The 14030-nt window shown below is 38.4% G+C and overlaps 1 long non-coding RNA gene across 1 annotated transcript in view; it reads left to right on the forward strand.

The window, feature by feature from the left end:
- LOC308699892 overlaps nucleotides 1-14030 on the forward strand; it is a 44172-nt gene that overhangs the window by 27258 nt on the left and 2884 nt on the right. The gene's annotated exons all lie outside the window — the stretch shown is intronic.

Consider the following 14030-nt stretch of genomic DNA (forward strand, 5'->3'; position numbering starts at 1 on the left):
AGAGACAAACTACAATGTAATAATAAATGCTAAATGTACATTTAGCATTTTCAGAAGAGCTGCCCTGTCATGCAAAAATCTAAACATTTTTGTGTTAGTAAATTGCTCAGTGCAAAGAAAGAGAAGTAATGGGAACCTGGTATTTCTTTGTTCTTTCTACATGTGTCTAATAGACATAAACAAGTTCTTTGAAAAACATCTATGACCTTTGAAACATGTCTTGTCTTCATGCTATATTGACTATGGTTTCAATAATAAACATACATTTGCATAAAGCATCTATATTTATCAATGCCCACGTTGATTAGAGTATTACACACTTAAAAAGTATTAATTTAAGGTATATTTAGAACAAATAAAAAATGTGCGATTAAATGCGATTAATCGCGAGTTAACTCATGACAATCATGCGATTAATCGCGATTAAAAATTTTAATCGATTGACAGCCCTAGTTTTTATTATCTTTTTTTTTAATCAAATAACGCAATAAACGTGAAAAATACATGCATACAATGGTTACATACAATTCATACAGCCAAAAAAAGGAAATATTAAAGATGGGTAGGTAATGTTTATGACAAATTGTCCGAGCTCTCTGGCGCGTGATAATTATGTCAGCGTCCAAATTCTTTGCTGATGTAGTGCACTCAACTGCCATTCACTATGTAGGGATTAGTGAACGAGTGAGCGGTTTCAGACACAGCTAAGGAAGTATCAGCAAAAGATTACTAGATTTCTAGCCCTTGCATTAGCTTTACTACTAGATATATTTATGGAGATGAAAAATAATAAGGCGCCCTGTACAGCTATGATCAGCTTTTCGGCCGAGCATTCAATGTTGTTACGCTGCAAGCTGATGGTTCGTTGCTGCCGCGCTCTATCACACGCACACCATTGTAACGGAAAGCAGATGATCAGGTCTGCCTTTGTGTTGATCAATCAAATCTAATCAACAAACAAAAGGTACTGATTAACCCCTCAAAACAAAACAACAGTGTTAGCAGATGCTCGGTCAGGTCCCCTGAGTTAATCTCATCAACTCAAGAAGATATTCACACTGAAAACGAAGGACAAAGTTCGCCACGCGGTTCCACGTGTGCACGACTCTGCATACACACACACAAAACACAGACTCCTTATCATGCCCGACCACTTGTGGTCAAAATTACCTTTTTAAAATGTTTAAAATGTATTTCTTGCTGTGCTTATGATACTTATACCCGAAATACGATATCTATAAGCTTTATTGATATGTAATCAGTTTAATATGCATGTAATCACGAGAAATCCTGTTTCTTTGTGTTGTTGACTAACAGAATTGTCATTCGCGGTATTGTTTTGTTCAGAAGAACACAACGGTGTTGAATATTTAGCACAGAATATTAGAGGATGCATTATTTGATTAATACCAGTTTTATAAATGTTTATGAACGAAGTTTATTCCGCCAGCATTAGTTAGAAGAGGCGTGTACCTTTCCAAATGAAAGGACATGACCACAATACGTCCTCCCAGGCGATTGGGTCACGCACGCAAGGGGGCGTGACTTGAGCTCCTTCAAAACACAGCGGGCTCTCTCACCTCTCTCTCTCTCACCTCGCTCTCATCCTTCCTCCTCTTCTACCGGCGCGACGCTTCCCCGAGGAACATCCCGGAAGGCCTCGGACAAACACATGTTCGAGTCGTAGCAGCCGTTCCTTTGCAACTAAGTTATATTTGCCTCTTCCTTCACGGAAGATGAAGACGAACTTTCTCGGTAACGTTACATTTCAGTGAGCCTTTTCAAGCTTCCCGCGACACCGGAAGACGCAGTCGAAACAGGACCTCGTCCGCGCTTTCAGCATCAACCAAACAGAGAACAGACTTGCAAGTATATTTATCTGATAAAAGCTGCTTTTCTGGGGTCCAACTGTTTAGGTTTCTGTATGTAACAATTACTAGCTTTTCCCTTCTCTCTTTTTCTCTCTTTCTTTCTTTCATTTCATTTTATTCTTATCACGTATGTTATTATTGTTTAAATGTTTGTTTGTGTTTATTGTTTGCATTTTTACGTACGTTTCTATTCGTAGCTCATATAATCTTTAGTCACATTTATTAAAATCCATTTATACCTTTCACTGTCTCTGTGTTTGAAAACCCACCATTCTAAAGTCAATGAAACAAAAGATCCAGCTACAAGCTCGATATTAGACTACATTCAGTAGTTTTAATTAATAAACTCAGAAGATTTGATGTCCGTGGCCAGGAGATCAAACTTTCTTGGAGTTTGTAAAGAGATAACCCTTCTTAACTGTGATAATCTCACCTTTATTCGCTGGACGAATAACGATTAGATCAGTTACAGAACCAGTTAATCTCTATAATTGATAAAATAAAGGTACATGCGACTTATGAATTATTAATACTTATTAATATTTCCACAATTCCCTATATTCTTGAGCTAATTCAAATTTACCCAAAGTCGTATTCGCTACACCATAAAGAGCAAATTGTTTTTTAATGTTTCAATTTCGTGATTAAAATGAATTAGGAAGCGGATAATTTCTTCATAAACAGCTCATTGTGACTCAATGTTAGAATGCTGCACCTACACTCGATAGTGTGAATAAGATCAGCGCAACGCAGACCACTGCATTGACAGGGTAAAACACATGATCTGTCTACGGCCAGGGCTCAGCGGAAGACAGAAAATGCTGGTCCAGCGCTGATTGAGGAATTAAATTCGAAAATAAAAGACAGTTTGACATCTTTTTTCTCGCATTCTCGCATTTTTTATCGCATCTCGCATCTATCCACTACCTGCTAACGTTAGTGCACTGCACCCGAGCAAGCACACTTTGCAGTTCCTCCGGAAATGCATTTTTCTAGTTATTATTATTATTCCCGGGAGAAAAATTTTGGCCAGCTCCTGCGCCTAGACCCTTTGAGACAGAGACACCGTTCCAACTTTAAAACGTTCGGTCAGTACCGGTGTAAGTTGCTCGCGAAGATGACAACACGAGTCCATGTCGTTCGTCCGCCATAGTGGATTGAACAGAAAACGAAACAAAAGTTTCACAGGTCACAAATTTAGTCTGAACTTCACGAAACTGGACGTACATGATCCTTGGAGCAAGCCTCACCAAAGTTACTAGAAGGATTTTTGATTTTCGGAAGCGTTTGCCCGTCACAGCCAAACGAAATCGGGGGCGTAGTCGCCAAAACAGGAAGTAGTTCATATCTCAGGAACGCTGTCACGTATCGAAACCAAACTTTGTACATTAACTCGAGACTCCAAAGTGAGGATGTACAAGATAAAAAAAAAAATTAAAAAAATTTACATTATTTGGCAACCCCCCCCCCCCAGCTATTTGGCCAGCTCCTGCGCCTAGGCCCTTTGAGACAGAGACACCATTCCAACTTTAAAACGTCCGGTCAGCACCGGTGTAAGTTGCTCGCGAAGATGACATCACAAGTCCATGTCGTTTGTCCGCCATATTGGATTGAACAGAAAGCGAAACTAAAGTTTCACAGGTCACAAATTTGGTCCGAACTTCACGAAACTAGACGTACATGATCATTGGAGCAAGCCTCATCAAAGTTACTAGAAGGATTTTTGATTTTCGGAAGCGTTTGCCCGTCACAGCCAAACGAAATCAGCGGCGTAGTCGCCAAACAGGAAGTCGTCCATATCTCAGGAACTCTGTCACGTATCGAAACCAAACTTTATACATGAACTCGGGACTCCAATGTGAGGATGTACAAGATCTGAATTTTTTTATATTTTTTTTTATTTCAGGCTAATAGACAAACCCATTTACCTATATCTATGCAAGAGTTTCACCTTTTAATGTTAGGTAATGCATTTAGACAGTAGGTGGCACTGTTGTATTACATTTCACAGAGCAGCCAAGTCAGTGTATAGACTGCATTTGTTTTTACCAGGTTTGTCTTAATAAATGCAGGCATGAATTTCGTTTTTTGCATTGGTCTATTTTAATCATCTTCATTTATTAATATATACAGATTTGTATGCATGAATTGTGCATTTCCAATCCTTAAAGCAGTTAATAAAAAATAAAAAAAACTTTATACAAAATACATCAGGCTCTTCTTCGATAACCGAACAAACAATTAATTGTCTGTGGCTGTGTTTGTGCGCGCGGGAAATATGCTGCGCATAACAATAGAAAACAAGGAGAAACGCGCAGTCACATGCTCAAACAATCAATAACGTCGCTCTAGAGGTGCGTTGTGGACTGCGAAGTGGACTTCACAGGGTATTCCGCCATCTTAAGTTAGAGTCTAATCCGAAGGGAGCGAACATGTTCAGTTCGAAGGGCACTGCGCACGGCATAGGGAATAAGGGAACATCGATACATCACTTCACAGGAAGTGGAGAGCGATGATCACACACCCAACTGTCATTTCGCGCATCAGGTCATCACCAGTCAGAACGGTCATAATAACTAACGATGGAGGAGTTTACGTATGTGTGTAAGTAATACATTTCGCCATTGTTATACAAATGACAGTATTTTTAACGGTTATTGTTGTGAATATTACATATACTATTTTTGATGATTATAATTTACCTCAGTGAATGCAGCCAGCTTAGCTAGTTTGTGAAGTAAAGTGATTTTATTTTAGGTAGTTGTAAAATACTGCAATATAATTGTAAATATATAATATAATAATAAAAATTAAAATATGAATGTAGTCCTATATATATTTGTTATATCATAATCTGCGCGACTCCGTCGTTGACTTTCTTTGATGACATTTGCTGGGTGTTTCTAATGAGCGGTTATTGTCAGTGAAGTCCACTTCAACTGATATACTGTGCTCAGGGAGTAGGGGAGCAGTGAACACTGCATATGGACCCTGTCGAATGGAACGCACATTAGATGTGTAAAAACAAGTGGAAAGCGCGAGCGCGCCGCTGTCTCCTTTCGCTTGTTCTCCTGTGGCGTCTGTCGTTGCTATGCAACCATGAACTGCGCTCTCCATGATGACAAGATCTGTGTCTGAAATCGCTCCCTATCCACTATATAGTGCACTATTTAGGGTGTCGGCCATTTTGTAGTGGTGTCCGAATTCTGAGTGAACGACATCATTCCCTACATTCTTCACTACTTTTATCCACAATCCTCTCTGAATTCGAGTGTACTTACGATGTACACTTGCTGAGACACTATTTCCCACAATCCATCACGATAAGGCGATTGAGCGCGAATGAAAAATAAACAAAAATGCCACCATGGCAACGGTGCACCCGAGTTAGAAAACAATCATTTATAAGACCAGACGCCTGGTTATTTTATACATACCGTTATGTCTATATTTGAAAAATCAAATGTGTTGTGTAGTGTTTTGTTCTCTTTTATTTTCACATATAAATTAAAAAAGTAAATAAATATGACAAGCAAGTGTTTTTATTATCTTTTTTTTTAATCAAATAACGCAATAAACGTGAAAAATACATACATGCAATGGTTACATACAATTCACACAGCCAAAAAAAGGAAATATTAAAGATGGGTAGGTAATGTTTATGACAAATTGTCTGAGCTCTCTGGCGCGTGATAATTATGTCAGCGTCCAAATTCTTTGCTGATGTAGTGCACTCAACTGCCATTCACTATGTAGGGATTAGTGAACGAGTGAGCGGTTTCAGACACAGCTAAGGAAGTATCAGCAAAAGATTACTTGATTTCTAGCCCTTGCATTAGCTTTACTACTAGATATATTTATGGAGATGAAAAATAATAAGGCGCCCTGTACAGCTATGATCAGCTTTTCGGCCGAGCATTCAATGTTGTTACGCTGCAAGCTGATGGTTCGTTGCTGCCGCGCTCTATCACTCGCACACCATAAAGAGCAAATTGTTTTTTAATGTTTCAATTTCGTGATTAAAATGACATAATTAGGAAGCGGATAATTTCTTCATAAACAGCTCATTATGACTCAATGTTAGAATGCTGCACCTACACACGATAGTGTGAATAAGATCAGCGCAACGCAGACCACTGCATTGACAGGGTAAAACACATGATCTGTCTACGGCCAGGGCTCAGCGGAAGATAGAAAATGCCGGTCCAGCGCTGATTGAGGAATTAAATTCGAAAATAAAAGACAGTTTGACATCTTTTTTCTCACATTCTCGCATTTTTTCTCGCATCTATCCACTACCTGCTAACGTAAGTGCACTGCACCCGAGCAAGCACACTTTGCAGTTCCTCCGGAAATGCATTTTTCTAGTTATTTTTATTATTATTATTATTCCCGGGAGAAAAATTTTGGCCAGCTCCTGCGCCTAGGCCCTTTGAGACAGAGACACCGTTCCAACTTTAAAACGTTCGGTCAGTACCGGTGTAAGTTGCTCGCGAAGATGACATCACGAGTCCATGTCGTTTGTCCGCCATAGTGGATTGAACAGAAAGCGAAACTAAAGTTTCACAGGTCACAAATTTGGTCCAAACTTCACGAAACTAGACGCCCATGATCCTTGGACCAAGCCTCACAAAAGTTACTAGAAGGATTTTTGATTTTCGTAAGCGTTTGCCCGTCACAGCCAAACAAAATCAGCGGCGTAGTCGCCAAAACAGGAAGTCGTCCATATCTCAGGAACTCTGTCACGTATCGAAACCAAACTTTGTACATGAATTTGGGACTCCAATGTGAGGAAGCACAAGATCTGAATTTAAAAAATATATATATATATTTCAGGCTAATAGACAAACCCATTTACCTATGTCTATGCAAAAGAGTTTCACCTCACACTTTTAATGTTAATGCATTTAGACAGTAGGTGGCACTGTTGTATTACATTTCACAGAGCTGCCTAGTCAGTGTCTGCATTCGTTTTTACTTGGTTTGTCTTAATAAATGCAAGGGCCTGAATTTCGTTTTTTGCATCGGCCTAATTTAATCATCTTCATTTATTAATATATACAGATTTGTATGCATGAATTGTGCATTCCCAGTTCTCAAAACAGTTAATAAAAAATAAATAAAAAAAAAAACTTTATACAAAATACATCATGCTCTTCTTCGCTAACCGAACAAACAATTCATTGTCTGTGGCTGTGTTTGTGCGCACGGAAAATATGCTGCACATAACAATAGAAAACAAGGAGAAATGCGCAGTCACATGCTCAAACAATCAACAACGTCGCTCTAGAGGTGCGTTGTGGACTGCGAAGTGGACTTCACAGGGTTTTCCGCCATCTTAAGTGAGATTCCAATCAGAAGGGAGCGAACAGTTCGAAGGGCACTGCGCACGGCAGGGAATAAGGGAACATCGATACATCACTTCACAGGAAGTGGAGAGCGATGATCACCCAACTGTCATTTCGCGCACCACGTCATCACCAGTCAGAACGGTCATAACTAACGCCCGTTTCACACATACTCCGTTTGCAGTGCGTGTGCGGTGCGTATTTTTTTCTGCACCCATGTTAACAGGTTAGAGCTTTCACACTGCACATGGATGCAGTCCGTCGATCCGTTCCAGTTGCGGTGCGTATACAGCAGTGCAGCGATCGTTTCCGTACCGAGTCTATTTTTTGCTCTGCTGCAAACGCTGAATTAAAGTGACAACGCATGGTTCGTGTTTAAAATGCACACAGATTGACATGAAAATGTAATAATTTCACCATAAATGCATTTAATTAAATACAATGTAGGCTAGTAATCTTACCATGAATGCATTTAATTAAATAGTACCATTTTTCACAGTCATCTTTTTATTTTAAGATGAGGTAAAGCAAGGAAAACTACAATTTACTTCAACAAGGCAACATAACGACACTCGTCTCATTCGTGGAGGTGGAAAAACAAGTTAGGTGTGACATGCAAGACTTTGTATAACGATTTAAATAGAAAAGGTATGAATCTGCTGTTTTTGTAAATTAAGTTTTAATTTAAAATGTATGCAATTTTAATATAAGTAGCTACATGGTTCAATATTTTACCACTGTTTGAGCAACTTAATATATAATCTAGAAGTAATGTATTGAATAATATGTTGTGTTACGACCTCTCATAAAAATATCAACTCTGAGAGAAGAGATCCTAAACAAGAACAAGTAAATGGCGGAATCAGTGCAATTATTTATTTACTCACTCACAACAGACGTCACAAAGACTCACAATAATAACGAACATTCCATCCAGTGAACAAAATTTAACAGCACGGACAACAACTAGCCTAACAAAGAAAACAAAAATACAATTCTAAAGACAATTCTTTGATCTGTCGACGCTTCTTTCTCCTCCTCGTTGGCGTTTATATTAGTCAGCTCAAAAAGATAGAGCGACGCCAAGACAGACAAGGGAGGATGTGTAGCCTACAAAGAGAATCCTAAAACTTTTTTAAATAAAAGTTGCTGATACTTCTGGATTTGAAATAAAAATAATGAGTAGGTCTATGTGTTTGTGGCTACAGCCGCGGATCAGTTCCGCACTGCAAACACAGCATATGTGAAAGCACTATTGCGCGTGCTGCTCCTGCACCGCATACGCACTGCAACACGGACCGCACACGCACTGCACACGGAGTATGTGTGAAACGGGCGTAACGATGGAGGAGTTTACGTATGTGTGTAAGTATTCATACATTTCGCCATTGTTATACAAATGACAGTATTTTTAACGGTTATTGTTGTGAATATTACATATACTATTTTTGATGATTATTTACCTCAGTGAATGCAGCCAGCTTAGCTAGTTTGTGAAGTAAAGTGATTTTATTTTAGGTAGTTGTAAAGTAGTGCAATATAATTGTAAATATATAATATAATAATAAAAATTAAAATATGTAGTCCTATTTATGTTATATAATCTGCGCGACCCCGTCGTTGACTTTCTTTGATGACGTTTGCAGGGCGTTTCAAATGAGCGGTTATTGTCAGTGAAGTCCACTTCAACTGATATACTGTGCTCAGGGAGTAGGTGAGCAGTGAACACTGCGTATGGACCCTGTCGAATGGAACGCACCTGTGTAAAAACAAGTGGAAAGCGCGAGCGCGCTGCTCTCTCCTTTCCACAAGCGCTTGCTGTCCCGTGCGTCTGTCGTTGCTATGCAACCATGAACCGCGCTCTCCATGATGACAAGGAAGTATCAGTAAAAGATTAATTGATTTCTAGCCCTTGCATTAGCTTTACTACTAGATATATTTATTGAGATAAAAAATAATAAGACGCCCTCTACAGCTATGATCAGTTGTTCGGCCGAGCATTCAATGTTGTTACGCTGCAAGCTGATGGTTCGTTGCTGCCGCACTCTATCACTCGCACACCATAAAGAGCAAATTGTTTTTTAATGTTTCAATATAGTGATTAAAATGACATAATTTGGAAGCGGATAATTTCTTCACAAACAGCTCATTATGACTCAATGTTAGAATGCTGCACACACTCGATAGTGTGAATAAGATCAGCGCAACGCAGACCACTGCATTGACAGCGTGAAACATATGATCTGTCTACTCAGTGGAAGTTCGAAAATAAAAGACAGTTTGACATCTTTTTTCTTGCATCTGTGAATTTATTTTTTAATCATTTGCTCTGAGATGAAGCGATTTGTGCGGGAATTTCTCGCACTATAAAAGCTAACCTTGCGGGAATGGTTTAAATTATGCGCAATCCCCACATTCCCGCACCGAAACTCAAGCCCTGAAATGGCAGTGGGATGTGTAATGGGCCTTTCACACAGGACGCGATATAAGAAGACTGTCAACTTCTTTTCAATACTATTTCATCACCCAAAACACTCCCACTCTCTGCAGTATATTCATAACCAATTATTTCAAAACCAACAACCAAGCCACATAAACAATGCCATTGGCACTAGTCTACATTGTAGACATGTCTCTTAATGCACATGAATTTTCACCTTTTTGCACAATCTTGAAAAAAGTACTATTGTTGAAATTCTCAGATCAAGCAAACTTCAACGCACCCTTATCCACTACCTGCTAACGTTAGTGAACCGCACCCGAGCAAGCACACTTTGCAGTTCCTCCGGAAATGCATTTTTCTAGTTAAGTTTATTATTTAAAACACATGATTGCTTTACTGTAAGTGTTGTATGAAACACTTAGGTAAAAGGTTGTAGATGCTATGCATTCTAGGCCACGTATCTTGTGTAAACTGAATTAATTGCCACGTGTGTCTATGTTAAATTTGTTTGTCTCCTCGGTGGAAAACTCTGCTATTTCCAATATAGCTGCAGTAAAACCATGTACAGGAGCATAGAATTGCCACGTGGTTACAATGTGATTCACAAACATTTGAAATCTAAAAAGAGAAACAGCGAACGTGCATCTCATCAATCCTGAAACAAAAACCTTTTCATATTCAAAGTTCCACAGACTCTTCAGAGAACGCAGTAACTTTGAACTTTGAACAAAATTGATAAATTGTTACGTTTGAATTCATTCAGGATTACTCTGCAATTATTTTCCCAAGTAGAAACAGATTTGTATGTTACCGCAATTTTTGCGTCAGATTAGTGACGACTAATATTCGGCACGGATTCAAGTGTACTTGGTTTGCAAAGACGAGTTATTTCCGTTTAGAAGAGCAAAATGCTGCTTGACCAACCTAAATCTGGGTGCGTCTGTTTTACCTCTGTTTTAATATAGTGTTACTTCAGATAAGTGTACGTGGGACACCCATAGACTGGGGGGACGCCACGGGCTTGGCCAATCCAAAGCTATTATAAGAGAAGTTGGTCGACTAACGTCTTTAATGTTGGCCAAAACCAGAGTGTGAATTACCCCACCATAATTGGGGGGTACTGCTCCTTCACTTCTTTTATGACCATCATGGTCCACTACTACCATATCAATCCCCACCATGATCGCCAAGTGCAACATGTGTTGTGCAACACACATACAAGGTCTAAACATGCGACAAACTGATAATCAGTAGGCTACAGAATATCTCATTGTTATTATATATCCAAAAGAGAACTGTTTTGATCAACTCTCAAAAGTTAAAAGTTAAGTGCATTGAAATACCATTCTAATTACTAGTAAAAGTAATACCTTTACAAGAAGCCTATTGCCTATTTCAGGGTTTTTCCTGGCTCAAAATGAGGCAGAGGTGGTAAAATCATAATAATGTATTTTAATAATAAGATAATGAAATGTGTATTTTTTTTGTAGATCATCATATAGCCTAATGTGTTTCCCACATTTTTTTGTTGGTGGAGCTTGGTATCTCTAGGGGGGTCTGGGGGCATGCCCCCCCCCCCCCCAGAAGAAAATTTTGTACATTTTTAAGATAAATTCATTAATCTGGTGCACTTTGAGTCACCCAAATCCACTATTAAAAATAAATAATCCACCCGCAAACCGCCCATATTCTTTGATTTAGATATCTGCATCTGATCATCACATTACAATTATTCAAATTCTTAGTGTTGAGCATGATAATATGGTAACATATCACACTGAAGTAGGCTGATTTAAAATGAACATTTATTTAAAATAAAAGTTCTTCTTTTGGCAAAATTACATTTCCTTAATAGCCTAAACAGAGGCTTTACTCCCTTCAAGCTTAAATTGTCAATGTTTCAATGTATCACTGTTTGAAAACACTCAGAATAATTTTTTGTACCTTTATAAAGGGCATTTTCCCCTAATTGTATTAAATGTATGCTCCATCTTTCATTTCAAATTCTTAAATTTCATAAATATATTCAATTAAAATAATTAGACACTAGGCTGTTACCAATAAAATTAAATAATTTACATTGAAAAATTATAACTGTATTAAATTAGATTTTTTTTAAATATTATTGAATATACAAACAAGGAATGTTGAAAAGAATGATACTTTATGAAACTAGCTTTTTGTCATTCAACGTTGACACTCGCTTGAGAAGCTGAAGTCATTCTCTATCTCCGTTGCTTCTAGCCACGGTGGTTAAAAATGGTACGGTCCACAATAGGGGTGTCTGAAATCGCTTTACATTAAAATGTTCCTACAGTGAAAATAGGAGTTGACTTGTATTGTAACTGTAATTATATTTTTTCACAATATCAGAAAAATTATCTGACCCCCCCCCCCCCCCCCCTTCATGCCGAGTTCACGCGCGTGATCATAGGTAACTAAACCTATGCGCGTGAACTCGGCAATCGATTACTTTGGACTTCAACCGAAAACAGGATGTAAACAGGTATTTGCACTGGCTTAAATAACATCATTTTTATACATATCTTTCACATCTACTGCAGTCAGATTCACTCGTTTTCTCTCAGAAGGAATCACTCACATTTTCTGTGCACTTGTAATGACACATCAAGGATGTTAAGAGGCTAAAAGTAGGTTTACTACTTGCCCCATTGAAGTCAACAGGGTGCAAATTTTAAAAATAGAATAACTCGGTGTAGGCAACACCGATTTTTGTTGTTGTTCTCTGTATTGACAGCACTCCAAATGTACAAAAAAATGAGCTCAATGTTAAAATTGACCGGAGTTCTCCTTTAATCTCTAATACTCATTATGACACAGCAGACTGTGAAGGCTGAACTGCAAGAGCAGCTTCAGGTGTCACACAATGCACTGAAACAACAGCAATAATTCAGACTTGGTCAATGAAACTCGGTTTTGTAGCGTTTATACGCTCGTATAAATATCATTAATTATTATTCAAAACGAATTATGATCAATAATTAATAACTTAATTATTTTCAGAATTTACTGTAGCAGAATCAATAGTATGATTATTTTATCAGTTCATCCAATGAACAGAAAGCATAAACAATTATTAACTCTAGGAAATATAATATCTTCCTGGCCAAGAAAGGATAATCCCCAGCTAACAGTAAATTACGAAGTAAATCAAGGGTAAAAGCATAGGTAACTTAAAGCCGAACTCGGCAACTCTAGAGAACTCTAGTCACTTCTTTGCTGATTTTCCCTTTTGTTGTCGCATGTTTTCCCCACGAGCTCCCCCTACAGCTGTGGTGGGGCGTATATTTCACAACACAGTCGTAAAAAACTCACTTGCGGCGGCCTCCTCCCCCTCTCTACCGCTGCTCATGTGCGTTTGTTTTGATCGGAGCAAGCCAACTGTATCGCGTGGAGCTATGTCTATCGAGGTGGGTAATCTGGTAATACATCTTACATGCGTGTGTGTTTATGTCGAATTGCCGTAAAGCAATTTGTGTTTCGCGCTCGTTCTCGTTCTCGCTTTCGCTTCTCACGAGACTTCCAATTTCTATTTTGCCGGGACGGTAGTCCCCAAGTTGCAAGGTTGGTTTTCCACCTGGGAACGCTGGGGGGAGCGGGGAAAGTCACCAATATCACCAGAACAGGTTGTTTAACCATCCAAATGATTTCTAGACAGTTTTATTAAGTTAAAAAAGCTACCAAGTTCTCCTTTAAATCAAAGTTCAAGACAATAATTTCGTAAGCACATAACAAGTACTACTTCTCTTTTCAAATACAAACAATACTTTATTGATTATATACTAACACATAAAGCTAATATCTAACACAAACACACGCACACACATTCATACGAGTTGCAGAAGGAAAAAGAGTAAGGAAAGATCAAGTTTTAAGAGTGAGTTTAAAAGTGAGATGATGAAATCCCAAGTTTCTATATGCACTTAATCATGCGTTATCTGGGATCTCCTTGCTTTCCAAGCTCTAGCAGAGAGTACAGAGGCCACAGTTTAGACATCATTACTATTATAAGAATACGAAACATTTTACACAGATTTCAATCAAGCCATCTTTTGAATCACGAGCATACGATCCTACTGATATGAAACACAACACACTTTCATTCAAACATCTAACAGTTATAACCATTAAATGACTTACATGGGATATAACCAAGTGTAGACACATATACACATATACTAGGTTGTAGACAACAAAGAATTATGTACGATAGTCTGATTATAGGTCAGTCAAGATTGTTCTGGGATGAGTTTTATGCATTTTGATATGTAAAAATCTCAGTTCTCATGGTTTTAAGAAATTCCAATCTGAGGTCATGTGTAGTTCCTGCTGACGTCTGTTTTGTTC

This window comes from Scardinius erythrophthalmus, assembly GCF_964197995.2.
Source record: "Scardinius erythrophthalmus genome assembly, chromosome: 12".
Taxonomy (NCBI): domain Eukaryota; kingdom Metazoa; phylum Chordata; class Actinopteri; order Cypriniformes; family Leuciscidae; genus Scardinius; species Scardinius erythrophthalmus.